This window comes from Carya illinoinensis, chromosome 15, assembly GCF_018687715.1.
Source record: "Carya illinoinensis cultivar Pawnee chromosome 15, C.illinoinensisPawnee_v1, whole genome shotgun sequence".
NCBI lineage: Eukaryota > Viridiplantae > Streptophyta > Magnoliopsida > Fagales > Juglandaceae > Carya > Carya illinoinensis.
Genome location: NC_056766.1, coordinates 46,045,075 through 46,061,991, shown reverse-complemented (window position 1 = coordinate 46,061,991; position 16,917 = coordinate 46,045,075). Strand labels below are relative to the sequence as shown.

The following is a 16,917-nucleotide window of genomic DNA, read 5'->3' as shown; positions in this document are numbered from 1 at the left end:
TAATTAATTTCATCATCTGTTTTATTCCATCTCTTTAACAAACGTCCAAATAATCTTACAAACGTCCAAATCTAGCACCATTAATAATATCTATTTTAATTTGTCGGAGAGCATTAATATTGCGTTCCACCACGGGCATTAGATGGTACTGATGGATCCGTTACTTTATAACGCAGTAGACTAGTAGTAGTAGTACTCATGCTTTGGTAAGCTCTGACGTAAGTAGTGTGCATCTATGTGGAGTTCCAATTTCCTAAATGCTACTTATTATTCTAGTCATTTATCATTTTTATCTTTTAATTTAAATACATATATTTAATATTTATACATCAATGTATGTATATTTAAATAGAAGAATAAAAATGATAAATTACATATAGTAGGAAATTAATACTTGCCCTTCCCCACACCCCTGCAAATCAGCATATTTCAATCCCAACCCTCAACATCACTATATTCATAATCCCAACCCTTACAATAAATACAACACGCATGTTCAATTCATCATGAATCAATACAATTCCAACCAATTAAGTATAACACAACTTCCCGATGTCCTAGCATTCAAATACAACATCATTTAATCAAGTGTAATTATTTATCTAAGAGATAGGAAAATAGGGGATATACCAAAATTTAGGGGCTGACTAGAGGTGGAACCAGATACTGCGTGGGGTCGTAGGAAAAAGGGGCATTCTTCTGCGTGATCTGTGGATGAAGGAGACAATGGGGCTAGGTGGTTCTGTGCGATGGATAACAGCGGGGCACAGAGGAGCTAGAAGCTTCAGTGAGGAAAGGAGCGTGCAATGGACGTGGCTTGCTTCATTCTTCTCAGAATGTTCATCCATATTTTTAATTAGTAAGTTAGGCATACACCGAGGAGGTATTGAAATTGCAATTAACTTTGTTCCCATCATATCTCATTGGGTGAAAAGAAACCACTACTTGAGGTCACATTTATTGACCTCTAGGAATGTCTGCCCAAATTATAAACAAATAACTTTATTATTCAGCTACTTTGTGAGATATTTCTCATAAAAAAAAAAAAAAAAGAATGTGAGAGAGGGAAAGAAGATAATAACAGACAAAGACTAGAAAAATAGACGAACTTTTGCTCTTATATTTTAATTTCTGTTTATTTTTTTCTTATCCGCCATCATTCAGAGGCAGAAGAACTTTGGGAAGGAAGAAACAAATTTGATCTCTTGACAATAATAAACAAATTAATAACAATGATAAAAATAACTGAACAAGCTATCTTTACTAAACAAGTATAAAAAATTGCCTAACAAACTCCAAGCATCACGAAAAAATGAAGCCCAAGCCATCAACCTGTTTTGCAAAAAAAGAAAGATATATATACTAAAAGCAGCAATATCTACGAAAGGAAAGATGTCATACATGGGATTTTTTCTTCAAACAGAGCATAATGAAAGCAGAGGAGAATAAAGACTCTGAAACCAGATGGGTTTCTTCCATGTATGCTCACAAAGAACAATTTTTTTTCTACATGCCCTAAGCCACAATACCCATCTCAGAAAACACAAAGCATCCCATCTTGATGTACACATGAATAACATAATAGTATTGATTGGAAAATGAAAAATATTTACATACGAAGCTGAGCAAACCATTGGCGAAACGGAGTCGTTTGGGCAGTTGTCGCTTGTTTGGTTCGTTCAATCAACTCACGGGAAATTGCAGTGCTCAGAAGATGTAGGAGCGTTGGGAGGTGGCATTGAACATGGAGACGCCATTGCGAGGTGGCCTTGGGAAGAGAAACCCCGATGCAGGTTCGTAAGGACGTAGGGAGTTGGGTTTCGCGAGATTTCTCAAAAAAAAAAAATGTGAGAAAGGGAAAGAAGATAATAACAAAGAGAGACTAGAAAATAGACGAACTTTTCCTCTTATATTTTAATTTATGTTTATTGTTTTCTTATCCGCCATCATTCAGAGGCAAAAGCACTTTGAGAAGGCAGAAATAAATTTGATCTCTTGACAATAATAAACAAATTAATAACAATAATAGAAACAACTGAATAAGCTATCTTTACCAAACAAGTATAAAAAGTCGCCTAACAAATCCAAGCATCACAAAAAAATGAAGCCCCAACCATCAACCTATTTTGCAAAAAAAGAAAGATATATATACTGAAAGCAGCAATATATACGAAAGGAAAGATGTCATACATGGGTTTTTTTCATCAAACAGAGCATAATGAAAGCAGAGGAGAATAAAGACTCTGAAACCAGATGGGTTTCTTCCACGTATGCTAACAAAGAACAATTTTTTTCTGCATGCCCTAAGCCACAATACCCATCTCAGAAAACACAAAGCATCCCATCTCAATGTACACATGAATAACATAATAGTATTGATTGGAAAATGAAAAATATTTACCTACGAAGCTAAGCAAACCATTGGCAAAATAGAGTTGTTCCAGCAATTGTCGCTGGTTTGGTCCGTTCAATCAACTCGCAGGAAGTTGCAGCACTCGGCAGACATAGGAGCGTTGCGAGGTGGCGTTGAACATGGAAACACCGTCGCGAGGTCGCCCTGGGAAGAGGAACCCCGACGCAGGTTAGTAAGGATGCCTGAGGTTGGGTTTCGTGGGATTTATCAAAAAAAAAAATGTGAGAAAGGGAAAGAAGGTAATAATAGAGAGAGACTAGACAAATAAACGAACTTTTCCCCTTATATTATAATTTCTGTTTATTTTTTTCTTATACGCTATCATTCAGAGGTAGAAGCACTTTGGGAAGGAAGAAACAAGTTTGATCTCTTGACAATAATAAACAAATTAATAACAATGATAAAAAGAACTGAACAAGCTATCTTTACCAAACAAGTATAAAAAATTGCCTAACAAACTCCAAGCATCACGAAAAAATGAAGCCCTAGCCATCAACCTGTTTTGCAAAAAAAAAGAAAGATATATATACTGAATGTAGCAATATATACGAAAGGAAAGATGTCATACATGGGTTTTTTTTCATCAAACAGAGCATAATGAAAGCAGAGGAGAATAAAGACTCTCTTCCACATATGCTCACAAAATACAATATTTTTCTCCATGCCCTAAGCCACAATACCCATCTCAGAAAACACAAAGCATCCCATCTCGATGTACACATTAATAACATAATAGTATTGATTGGAAAATGAAAAATATTTACCTACGAAGCTGAGCAAACCATTGGCAAAACAGAGCTGTCGGGTAGTTGTCGTTGGTTTGGTCCGTTTAATCAACTCGCGGGAAGTTGCAGCGCTCGGCAGACGTAGGAGTGTTGGGAGGTGGCGTTGAACATGGACATGCCGTTACGAGGTGGCCCTGGGAAGAGGAACCTCGACGCGAAGACGCCGTCGCGAGGTGGCCCTGGGAAGAGGAACCCATACGCAGGTTCGTGACGACGCAGCAGGTTGGGTTTCGCGGGATTTCTCAAAAAAAAAAAAATGTGAGAAAGGAAAGAAGATAATAACAGAGAGAGACTAGAAACATAGACAAAATTTTCCTCTTATATTTTAATTTCTATTTATTTTTTTCTTATCCGCCATTATTCAGAGGCAGAAGCACTTTGGGAAGGCAGAAACAAATTTGATCTCTTAACAATAATAAACAAATTAATAACAATGATAAAAATAACTGAACAGGCTATCTTTTCCAAACAAGTATAAAAAATTGCCTAACAAACTCCAAGCATCACGAAAAAATGAAGCCCCAGCCATCAACCTGTTTTGCAAAAAAAGAAAGATATATATACTGAAAGCAGCAATATATACAAAAGGAAAGATGTCATACATGAGTTTTGTTTTTCATAAAACAGAACATAATGAAAGCAGAGGAGAATAAAGACTCTGAAACCAGATGGGTTTCTTCCACGTATGCTCACAAAGAACAATTTTTTTCTGCATGCCCTAGCCACAATACCCATCTTAGAAAACACAAAGCATCCCATCTCGATGTACACATGAATAACATAATAATATTGATTGGAAAATGAAAAATATTTACCTATGAAGCTGAGCAAACCATTGGCAAAATAGAGTTGTTCTAGCAGTTGTCGCTGGTTTGGTCCGTTCAATCAACTCACAAGAAGTTGTGGCACTCGACAGACGTTGGAGAGTTGGGAGGTGGCGTTGAACATGGAAACACCGTCGAGAGGTCGCCTTGGGAAGAGGAACCCGACGCAGGTTCGTGAGGACGCATGAGGTTGGGTTTCGCGGGATTTCTAAAAGAAAAAATGTGAGAAAGGGAAAGAAGATAATAACAGACAGAGACGAAAAAAATAGACAAAGTTTTTCCCTTATATTTTAATTTCTGTTTTTTTTTTCTTATCCGCCATCATTCAGAGGCAGAAGCACTTTGGGAAGGTCGAAACAAATTTGATCTCTTGACAATAATAAACAAATTAATAACAATGATAAAAACAACTGAACAAGCTATCTTTACCAAACAAGTATAAAACATTGCCTAACAAACTCCAAGCATAATGAAAAAATGAAGCCCCAACCATCAACCTGTTTTGCGAAAAGGGAAAGATATATATACTGAAAGCAGCAATATATACGAAAGGAAAGATGTCATACATGTGTTTTTTTTTTCATAAAACAGAGCATAATGAAAGCAGAGGAGAATAAAGACTCTGAAACGAGATGGGTTTCTTCCACATATGCTGAAAAAGAACAATTTTTTTTCTGCATGCCCTAAGCCACAATACCCATCTCAGAAAATACAAAGCATCCCATCTCGATGTACACATGAATAACATCATAGTATTGATTGGAAAATGAAAAATATTTACCTACGAAGCTGAGCAAACTATTGGCAAAATAGAGCTGTTAGGGCAGTTGTCGCTGGTTTGTTCCGTTTAATCAACTCGCGGGAAGTTGCAGCGCTCGGCAGACGTAGGAGTGTTGGGAGGTGGCCCTAGGAAGAGGAACCCAGACGCAGGTTCTCGACGACGCAGGAGGTTGGGTTTCGCGGGATTTCTCAGAAAAAAAATGTGAGAAAGGAAAGAAGATAATAATAGAGAGAGACAAGAAACATAGACAAACGTTTCCTCTTATATTTTAATTTCTATTTATTTTTTTCTTATCTGCCATTATTCAGAGGCAGAAGCACTTTGGGAAGGCAGAAACAAATTTGATCTCTTGACAATAATAAACAAATTAATAAAAATGATAAAAACAACTGAACAAGCTATCTTTACCAAACAAGTATAAAAAAAATTGTCTAACAAACTCCAAGCATCACAAAAAAATGAAGCCCCAGCCATCAACCTGTTTCACAAAAACAGAAAGATATATATACTGAAAGCAGCAATATATACGAAAGGAAAGATGTCATACATGGGTTTTTTTCATCAAACAGAGCATAATGAAAGCAGAGGAGAATAAAGACTCTGAAACCAGATGGGTTTCTTCCACGTATGCTAACAAAGAACAATTTTTTTCTGCATGCCCTAAGCCACAATACCCATCTCAGAAAACACAAAGCATCCCATCTCAATGTACACATGAATAACATAATAGTATTGATTGGAAAATGAAAAATATTTACCTACGAAGCTAAGCAAACCATTGGCAAAATAGAGTTGTTCCAGCAGTTGTCGCTGGTTTGGTCCATTCAATCAACTCGCAGGAAGTTGCAGCACTCGGCAGACGTAGGAGCGTTGCGAGGTGGCGTTGAACATGGAAACACCGTCGCGAGGTCGCCTTGGGAAGAGGAACCCCGACGCAGGTTAGTAAGGATGCCCGAGGTTGGGTTTCGCGGGATTTATCAAAAAAAAAATGTGAGAAAGGGAAAGAAGGTAATAACAGAGAGAGACTAGAAAAATAAACGAACTTTTCCCCTTATATTTTAATTTCTGTTTATTTTTTTCTTATCCGCTCTCATTCAGAGGCAGAAGCACTTTGGGAAGGAAGAAACAAGTTTGATCTCTTGACAATAGTAAACAAATTAATAACAATGATAAAAAGAACTGAACAAGCTATCTTTACCAAACAAGTATAAAAAATTGCCTAACAAACTCCAAGCATCACGAAAAAATGAAGCCCTAGCCATCAACCTGTTTTGCAAAAAAAAGAAAGATATATATACTGAATGTAGCAATATATACGAAAGGAAAGATGTCATACATGGGTTTTTTTTCATCAAACAGAGCATAATGAAAGCAGAGGAGAATAAAGACTCTCTTCCACATAAGCTCACAAAATACAATATTTTTCTCCATGCCCTAAGCCACAATACCAATCTCAGAAAACACAAAGCATCCCATCTCGATGTACACATTAATAACATAATAGTATTGATTGGAAAATGAAAAATATTTACCTACGAAGCTGAGCAAACCATTGGCAAAACAGAGCTGTCTGGGTAGTTGTCGTTGGTTTGGTCCGTTTAATCAACTCGCGGGGAGTTGCAGCGCTCGGCAGACGTAGGAGTGTTGGGAGGTGGCGTTGAACATGGACATGCCGTTACGAGGTGGCCCTGGGAAGAGGAACCCCGACGCGAAGACGTCGTCGCGAGGTGGCCCTGGGAAGAGGAACCCATACGCAGGTTCGTGACGACGCAGCAGGTTGGGTTTCGCGGGATTTCTCAAAAAAAAAAAAAATGTGAGAAAGGAAAGAAGATAATAACAGAGAGAGACTAGAAACATAGACAAAATTTTCCTCTTATATTTTAATTTGTATTTATTTTTTTCTTATCCGCCATTATTCAGAGGCAGAAGCACTTTGGGAAGGCAGAAACAAATTTGATCTCTTAACAATAATAAACAAATTAATAACAATGATAAAAACAACTGAACAGGCTATCTTTTCCAAACAAGTATAAAAAATTGCCTAACAAACTCCAAGCATCACGAAAAAATGAAGCCCCAGCCATCAACCTGTTTTGCAAAAAATGAAAGATATATATACTGAAAGCAGCAATATATACAAAAGGAAAGATGTCATACATGGGTTTTGTTTTTCATAAAACAGAGCATAATGAAAGCAGAGGAGAATAAAGACTCTGAAACCAGATGGGTTTCTTCCACGTATGCTCACAAAGAACAATTTTTTTCTGCATGCCCTAGCCACAATACCCATCTTAGAAAACACAAAGCATCCCATCTCGATGTACACATGAATAACATAATAATATTGATTGGAAAATGAAAAATATTTACCTACGAAGCTGAGCAAACCATTGGCAAAATAGAGTTGTTCTAGCAGTTGTCGCTGGTTTGGTCCGTTCAATCAACTCACAGGAAGTTGTGGCACTCGACAGACGTAGGAGAGTTGGGAGGTGGCGTTGAACATGGAAACACCGTCGAGAGGTCGCCTTGGGAAGAGGAACCCGACGCAGGTTCGTGAGGACGCATGAGGTTGGGTTTCGCGGGATTTCTAAAAGAAAAAATGTGAGAAAGGGAAAGAAGATAATAACAGAGAGAGACGAGAAAAATAGATAAAGTTTTTCCCTTATATTTTAATTTCTGTTTTTTTTTTCTTATCCGCCATCATTCAGAGGCAGAAGCACTTTGGGAAGGTCGAAACAAATTTGATCTCTTGACAATAATAAACAAATTAATAACAATGATAAAAACAACTGAACAAGCTATCTTTACCAAACAAGTATAAAACATTGCCTAACAAACTCCAAGCATAACGAAAAAATGAAGCCCCAACCATCAACCTGTTTTGCGAAAAGGGAAAGATATATATACTGAAAGCAGCAATATATACGAAAGGAAAGATGTCATACATGTGTTTTTTTTTTCATAAAACAGAGCATAATGAAAGCAGAGGAGAATAAAGACTCTGAAACGAGATGGGTTTCTTCCACATATGCTGAAAAAGAACAATTTTTTTCTCCATGCCCTAAGTCATGATACCCATCTCAGAAAACACAAAGCATCCCATCTCGATGTACACATGAATAACATAATAGTATTGATTGGAAAATGAAAAATATTTACCTACGAAGCTGAGCAAACTATTGGCAAAACAGAGCTATTTGGGCAGTTGTCATTGGTTTGGTCTGTTCAATCAACTCACGGGAAGTTGCAGCACTCGGCAGACATAGGATCATTGGGAGGTGGCGTTGAACATGGAGACGCCATCGTGAGGTGGCCCTTGGAAGAGGAACCTCGATGCAGGTTCGTGACGATGCAGGAGATTGGGTTTCATTGGATTCAATTCGCATTTGCTTCGAAATATAGCTCACGGGGATTGTCGGTGCTGGGCAAATGAAGCAGTGCCGCTCGGTGGCGCTGACGAGAGAGACGGTGTCGTCGGGAGGCTCTAGCCAGAGGAAGTGCACGCCGGTCCCTGTCAAGGGAGAAGGGTATTCATTGGATGAATTCAAATGGGGATAAATCAAAAACCGAATTTCAAATGCAATCAAAAAGCACGTTTTGATTAGGAAAAAAAAAATTGAAGACAAAGCAGCCACGTAGTAAGTGCAATGTGTGCGCCACTACAGTGGCTTCTCCGTAGAACTGCTCAAGGATCCAATATTCTCTATATATATCATAGTAAACATTGTTTTTGTATAATTAGTTATCTACCTGGAAGGGATGCACGCAACTCTATATATAGTTCTCTCGTGGGTATGTAATACTTATTTGGGAATGTGTTATTTGAGACTTAACACATTAATTCCCACTATATATTTAACCATTTGAAGTTTAATGTGCTCGTTCATAAGTATGAAGAAGCCAATGTGGCACGTTTAATGGGGACTGGTGATACACCTGATATGATCCCATCAATTAGAAAGGGGGATTCGGATAAGCCTGGGTACATGGTTGTTGGGTTTGAGGTGATACCTTGCAGTGTTATGCATAATGTTGATTCAGTGAAGAATTTGCAGAAATATGGCAAGTATCCCAATGCAGTGAAATGTGATCCCAACACTGCGTCTATGCCAATCAAGGAAGGGCAGCCAATTGTCTTCACGTATGAGGTCACGTTTGAGGAGAGTGACATCAAGTGGCCGTCGCGTTGGGATGCTTATTTGAAGATGGAGGGATCGAAAGTCCATTGGTTCTCCATTTTGAATTCTCTAATGGTGATAACCTTCCTTGCTGGTATTGTTCTCGTCATTTTCCTGAGGACTGTTAGGCGGGATCTGACTCGTTACGAGGAGCTTGACAAGGAGGCACAAGCACAGATGAATGAGGAAGTCACAGCACTTTGAATTTCCTCTTGTGGGGAAGTCACAGCACAGGAGCTATTCCATTTTCTCTTTTTGTCATCCTGCTTCTCCTCTGGTTCTGCATCTCAGTTCCACTTACCTTAGTTGGTGGATACTTTGGGGCAAAGGCATCTCATATTGAATACCCAGTTCGAACAAACCAGATTCCTCGGGAAATACCAACTCAGAAATACCCTTCTTGGCTTCTTGTTCTAGGCGCTGGTACACTTCCCTTTGGCACCCTTTTCATTGAGCTATTCTTTATAATGTCTAGCATTTGGATGGGCCGTGTATACTATGTCTTTGGGTTCCTCTTTATTGTTTTGATTCTCCTCGTGGTGGTTTGTGCTGAGGTATCTTTGGTTTTGACCTACATGCATCTCTGTGTGGAGGATTGGAAATGGTGGTGGAAGTCATTTTTTGCTTCTGGTTCTGTTGCCATATACATCTTCTTGTACTCTGTAAACTATCTCGTATTCGACCTGAAGAATTTGAGTGGACCTGTCTCCGCCACGCTTTATTTGGGATATTCACTCTTCATGGTTGTAGCAATCATGCTGGCGACAGGCACAATTGGGTTTCTTTCATCATTCTGGTTCGTGCATTACTTGTTCTCTTCGGTGAAGCTGGATTGAAGATCAACATCCTTTGCTCAGAGGAGCACTTTGAAGAACATTGTTGAGGAGAGAGAAATTGTGACGGGTTCAAAGATGTTTTACTGTGTTTACTTTTCTAGAGTTTATTTTGCTATACGGGGAACTAGGACATGTAATGACAATAATTCGACCGGATTTGCTTAATTCTTTATTAGCTGGAAATCATGGCAGGAGACTTGGCCACTAAAGTTAACTTGCATTCTGGCGGACAGGACGCATCAGTAGTTGGTGGTGGTTGTTGGTATGGGATGATCTTAGTGTAAAATTTTGGATTTAAGATATCTGTTTTGTTTTAAATGCTAAAGGTACAATATTTTTGCTGTTTATTTTCACTTTGTTTTGCGTAGCTGATTTATCTGCTTTTTTTTTTTTTTTTAATCAAGCTTGCATATATATATATATATATATATTAATGAACTTAATGTTGTAAAATAACATTGTAAAATTGTATGACCACCTTGAGCTAGCAATCAAATGCACAGTGCATAGTGCCAGCATAGTACTGCATAGTAACTGGCATAGTAAATGGCCGACATAGCACAGTGCGCATAGTGCCAGCATAGTACTGCATAGTAACTGGCATAGTAAATGGCCGACATAGCACAGTGCGCATAGTGCCAGCATAGTACTGCATAGTAACTGGCCGACATAGCACAGTGCGCATAGTGCCAGCATAGTACTGCATAGTAACTGGCATAGTTCCCTTTGTACGCCTATATATATCGTTAAATTCCTTAAGAAATTCATAAGTTTCATAACTGCTCTGAGTTCTATCTCTCTCTCTCTCCTTTTAGAAAGTTTTATAATAAATCTATCTCTCTATTTCCTTTTCGATAGTTCTATAACACGTTATCAGCACGAGAGTTCTGACGATCTTGAAGCTAATAGTCCTCTACTTCAAGTAAGTCTTTCAATATATTTTTTGTAGTTTTCAAAATGAATATGAAATATTAAACATACTTATGTTCCTGATTTATATATGTAGAAAATGTCAAATCTTACAAAATTGGAATTCGTTGCTCTTGACATTTCTGGAAAAAATTATTTATCTTGGATCCTTGATGCTGAGATCCATCTGGATGCAATGAACCTGGGAGATACAATTAAAGAAAGAAATCAAGGGTCCCTGCAGGACCATGCTAAGACAATGATTTTCCTTCGGCACCATCTTCATGAAGAATTAAAAACTGAGTATCTAACGGTGAAAGATCCACTTATTTTGTGGAATAATTTAAGGGAGAGATATGAACACCAGAAAACTGTAATTCTCCCAAAAGCTCGTCATGATTGGATGCACCTGAGGTTGCAAGACTTCAAGAGTGTTAGTGAGTATAACTCTGCACTCTTTAAAATTAGCTCGCTATTGAAATTATGTGGTGAAAAAGTCACTACTGATGACTTGTTAGAGAAGACATATACTACTTTTCATGCCTCGAATGTGCTCCTGCAGCAGCAGTATCGAGAGCGAAAGTTCAAGAAATATTCTGAACTTATATCTTGTCTTCTATTAGCTGAGCAAAATAATGAGCTTTTATTAAGAAATCACCAGTCACGTCCTACTGGTTCTATATCATTCCCTGAAGTGAATGGTACTAGATTTACATCATTCCCAGAAGCGAATGGTGCATCTTTTCAAAGAAAAAGAGGGCGTGGACGTGGTAAGAAAAACTATAGAAGTGGAGGTCCTAGAAGTGACCACACTAAAAGGGAAAATAATAGATATACACCGTACCACCAGAAGTGGTTCAACTCAGAAAAGGGCAAAGGTCCTCAAAATAAATTTGTAAAGAAATATGAAGATGAATGCCATAGATGTGGTATGACTGGACATTGGTCTCGTACCTGTCGTACAGCTAAACACTTGGTTGACTTATACCAATCTTCCATAAAAGAAAAAACAAAGAAATTTGAAATAAATTTTGCTGAACCATCATATGCTTTAAATTCTATAGATGGAGAAGATATTACAAGTCTTGATATTTCTGATTTCTTTGAGGATTCTAGTGGTAGAGTTGATCATGGAAGTGTTCCTTTTTAATTAATGTATTTCCTTTATATTATTGTAAAATATTTTTATTCTGTAATGTTTTTTTTTTTAGTAATGAAAGTTTTATATATTTTGTAGAATCATGAGTCTTATTGATGAACTTTCTATCTCCGAGATGAATAATAAAGATGTATGTCTGGCTGACAGTGCTACAACTCACACAATTCTTAAGGATAAAAAATATTTTCAAAATCTAACATTGAGTAAAGCCTATGTTCATACCATCTTCGGTTCATCGAATCTAATTGAAGGCTCCGGAAGAGCTTATATTGTGTTGCCTAATGACACCAAATTTTGCATTAATGATGCTCTATTTTCTTCACAATCCAGAAGAAATTTATTAAGTTTTAAAGATATACGTCGTAATGGTTGTCATATTGAAACCATTAACGAAGACGATAAAGAGCATTTTCTCATTACTAAAATAATTTCGAGCCAGAAGCTCGTATTAGAAAAACTGTCTGCCCTCTCATCTGGATTGTATTATACAAAAATGAGAACAATTGAATCACATGTTGTAATGCACCAGAAGTGCATTGATCCCAAAATATTTATGACTTGGCATGATCGCCTTGGACATCCGGGATCAATAATGATGAGACGAATAATTGATAATTCGTATGGGCATCCCCTAAAGAATCAGAAGATTATTTTACCCAATGAATATCCATACTCTGCATGTTCTCAAGGTAACTTGATTATCAAACCATCTATCTCAAAGGTTGGTTTTGAATCTCCATCTTTTTTACAAACGATTCATGGAGATATATGTGGGCCTATTCAACTATCAAGTGGACCGTTCAGATATTTTATGGTTTTAATTGATGCATCAAGTCGATGGTCACATGTTTGTCTACTTTCCACTAGAAATGCTGCATTTGCTAAACTTCTTGCACAAATAATTAAGCTACGAGCACAATTCCCTGACTATCCAATTAAAACTATTCGATTGGATAATGCAGGAGAATTTACATCTCAAGCTTTTGATAATTATTGCATGTCAATAGGAATAGATGTTGAACATCCAGTTCCCCACACACATACTCAAAATGGTTTAGCTGAATCATTGATTAAAAGACTTCAGCTAATCGCTAGACCTTTACTCATGAAATCAAATCTTCCTATTTCTGCTTGGGGACATGCTATAATTCATGCAGCATCATTAATTCGAGTTAGGCCATCAGCATATCACAAATATTCACCATTATAGCTTGCATTTGGTCAGCAACCAAATAATTCTCATCTTCGTATTTTTGGATGTACTGTATATGTTCCAATTGCACCTCCACAACGTACAAAGATGGACCCTCAACGTAGACTTAGGATATATGTTGGGTTTGATTCTCCATCTATTATCAGATACCTTGAGCCTCTTACAGGGGATATGTTTAAGGCACGTTTTGAGGATTGTCATTTTGACGAATCCATTTTTCCAACATTGGGTAATGAGAAGTCGGTGCCTGAAGCACGACAGGAAATTACTTGGAAAAATAAAGCTCTTTCCCAATTTGATCCTCGTACAAAAGAATGTAATCTAGAGGTTCAAAAGATTATTCATTTGCAAAGTGTTGCAAACCAATTACCGGATGTATTTACTGACACTAAAGGTGTGGTAAAATCATATATTCTTGCTGTTACTGTTCCAGCAAGGATTGCAGTCCCTGAAGGACAAGTTGCCAAAATAGCAATAGGCGAATCTAAGATACGCCTGAAGCGTGGACGGCCTATTGGTGCTAAGGACAAAATTTCTCGGAAGAGGAAAATACAAAATGAATTTGGTACTCCTGAAGAGTCCATACCAACACAGGCCATAAGAGTAATTGATGCTCCTGAAGAGAGTAAATCTCCTGAGAAAGAACCTCCTGAAGATGTATTTCATGAAATGTCTTCCCTTGAAGAGGGACAGGTACCTGAAAATAACGAGATCTCGATACATTTCATGAGTACAGGAGAAATTTTGAATAGAAATAAAACTGTTGTCGACAACATATTTTCATATAAAATGGCTCTTGACATTACCAGAAGTAATGAAGAAATTGAGCCAAGAACTGTCGAAGAATGTCGACGTAGAGATGACTGGCCAAAATGGAAATCAGCTATTGAAACTGAATTAAACTCGCTAGCAAAGCGAGAGGTCTTTGGACCAATTATACAAACACCAAAGGGTGTAATGCCCGTTGGATATAAATGGATATTTATACGTAAACGTAATGAAAGCAATGAAATTGTGCGATATAAAGCACGACTTGTTGCACAAGGTTTCCTGCAGAAACCGGGGATTGATTATGAGGAAACATACTCTCCTGTTATGGATGCAATCACATTCAGATATTTGATCAGTTTGGCAGTTATAAAAAGATTGAATATGCAATTAATGGATGTGGTCACTGCATATTTATATGGATCATTAGATCATGACATATATATGAAAATCCCTGAAGGATATAAAATGCCTGAAGCTTCTAATCTGAGTACATCCAGAAGTATGTATTCTATTAAGCTTCAAAGATCTTTATATGGGTTAAAACAATCCGGACGCATGTGGTATAAACGCCTTAGCGAATATCTATTGAAAGAAGGATTTGAGAATAATCCAATATGCCCATGTGTTTTTATTAAGAAATCAGACTCCGGATTTGTTATTATTGCGGTTTATGTTGATGATCTAAACCTTGTTGGAACTCCTGAAGAGATCAGAAGAACCGCTACATATTTAAAGAATGAATTTGAAATGAAAGATCTTGGCAAAACGAAATTTTGTCTCGGCCTGCAGCTCGAGCATTTGCCAAATGGAATTCTCATTCATCAGTCAAATTATACAGAGAAAGTCTTGAAACACTTTTACATGGACAAAGCTCATCCCCTGAGTACTCCAATGGTTGTTCGATCACTTGATGCGCAGAAGGATCCATTTCGTCCTTGTGAAGACAATGAAGAAATTCTTGGTTCTGAAATACCTTATCTCAGTGCAATTGGAGCCCTGATGTATCTTGCAAATTGCACTCGGCCTGATATTGCATTTTCAATTAATTTACTTGCAAGATATAGTTCCGCACCAACTCGAAGACATTGGAATGGCATTAAACATATTCTTCGATACCTTCGAGGTACGGTTGATATGGGATTATTTTATCAATATGGTTCAAGTCCACAATTAATTGGATATGCAGATGCAGGTTATCTTTCAGATCCACACAGAGGTAGATCTCAGACTGGATATGTATTTACTTATGGAAATTCTGCTATATCATGGAAATCTGTCAAACAAACACTATCTGCTACATCTTCAAATCACTCAGAGATCATTGCAATTCATGAAACAAGTCGAGAATGCATTTGGCTAAGATCAATGATCCAACATATTCAAGAAAAGTGTGGTCTTCCAGTGATTAATGATAGTCCAACAACTTTATACGAAGATAATGCTGCTTGTATTGCTCAAATTAGAGGAGGATATATCAAAAGTGATAGAACCAAACATATTTCACCTAAATTCTTTTATACTCATGAACTTCAAGAAAAATGTGAAATTAAAGTCAAGCAGATACGATCAAGTGATAATCTGGCAGATTTATTCACAAAAGCATTACCAACTGCAACATTTAAGATGATTGTGCAGAACTTTGGAATGCGGAGACTTGAAGACCTTTTATCATACACTTTTCAGGGGGAGTAATGTCTTGAAGACTTATGATGATTGTACTCTTTTTCCTTCGCTAAGGTTTTATCCCACTGGGTTTTCCTTCGCAAGGTTTTAATGAGGCAATCTTAAAGCATTTTACGGTACACATGAATATTGTACTCTTTTTCCTTCGCCATTGGTTTTTTCCCACAGGGTTTTTCCTTGGCAAGGTTTTAACGAGGCATATTCATTATATGTGGTCATCCAAAGGGGGAGTGTTGTAAAATAACATTGTAAAATTGTATGACCACCTTGAGCTAGCCGTCAAATGCACAGTGCATAGTGCCAGCATAGTACTGCATAGTAACTGGCATAGTAAATGGCCGACATAGCACAGTGCGCATAGTACCAGCATAGTACTGCATAGTAACTGGCATAGTAAATGGCCGACATAGCACAGTGCGCATAGTGCTAGCATAGTACTGCATAGTAACTGGCATAGTAAATGGCCGACATAGCACAGTGCGCATAGTGCCAGCATAGTACTGCATAGTAACTGGCCGACATAGCACAGTGCGCATAGTGCCAGCATAGTACTGCATAGTAACTGGCATAGTTCCCTTTGTATGCCTATATATATCGTTGAATTCCTTAAGAAATTCATAAGTTTCATAACTGCTCTGAGTTCTATCTCTCTCTCTCTCTCTCTCCTTTTAGAAAGTTTTATAATAAATCTATCTCTCTCTTTCCTTTTCGATAGTTCTATAACACTTAGGAAATAATTGGAGGGTCTTTACCACTATCTCTAGTTACAATATTGGAAGGTAAAATAGCTACTGGAATGCGATCAATAATCCCATTGGTTGCAGCCCATTGTGTCACAAAATGCGCAAATTAATTTTGAGATCGATTGATTTTTTTGTAAAACCATCCTTCTTGTAAATCTAACATTGGAGTGATGTCATCCAGAATGAGAGATATTTGCCAGTGAGATGAGGCGCCTTGGATGGATGATATAACAATGAGAGAATCACCTTCAAAAGTGGCATTCGGGAAGTGAGAGTGCTTTGCCCTATTAATAGCAAGTTTTGGTGCAACTGCTTCAACTACTATTGGGATTGTTGTGCCAATTTGTTTCTGCCCATATTTCTAATACGTTCCCTTGTGAGTCGTGACTTATCGCTGAAACCCATGAAGAAGAAGTCCTGACTGCAGCATCGAAATAGATACTTATGTTATTGGGCTCAGGATGTTCCCAAGGTTGGATGATCTGATGAGTACTCTTAATTTCCCAGGCCTTTAGATTCTCTTGATAGGAGAAATTCAGTTGTTCTTTTGCTTTCTGCAGTGGTAAGACTATTTGATTGTGGACTATCTCATTTCTCATCCACTAAATAAAATCCATTATTA

The 16,917-nt window shown here is 37.6% G+C and overlaps 1 pseudogene; it reads left to right on the top strand.

Moving 5' to 3' along the window:
- The first annotated feature begins 8,648 nt into the window (after positions 1-8,648).
- Positions 8,649-10,131, top strand: LOC122297530 (annotated as a pseudogene).
- Positions 10,132-16,917: the final 6,786 nt, after the last annotated feature.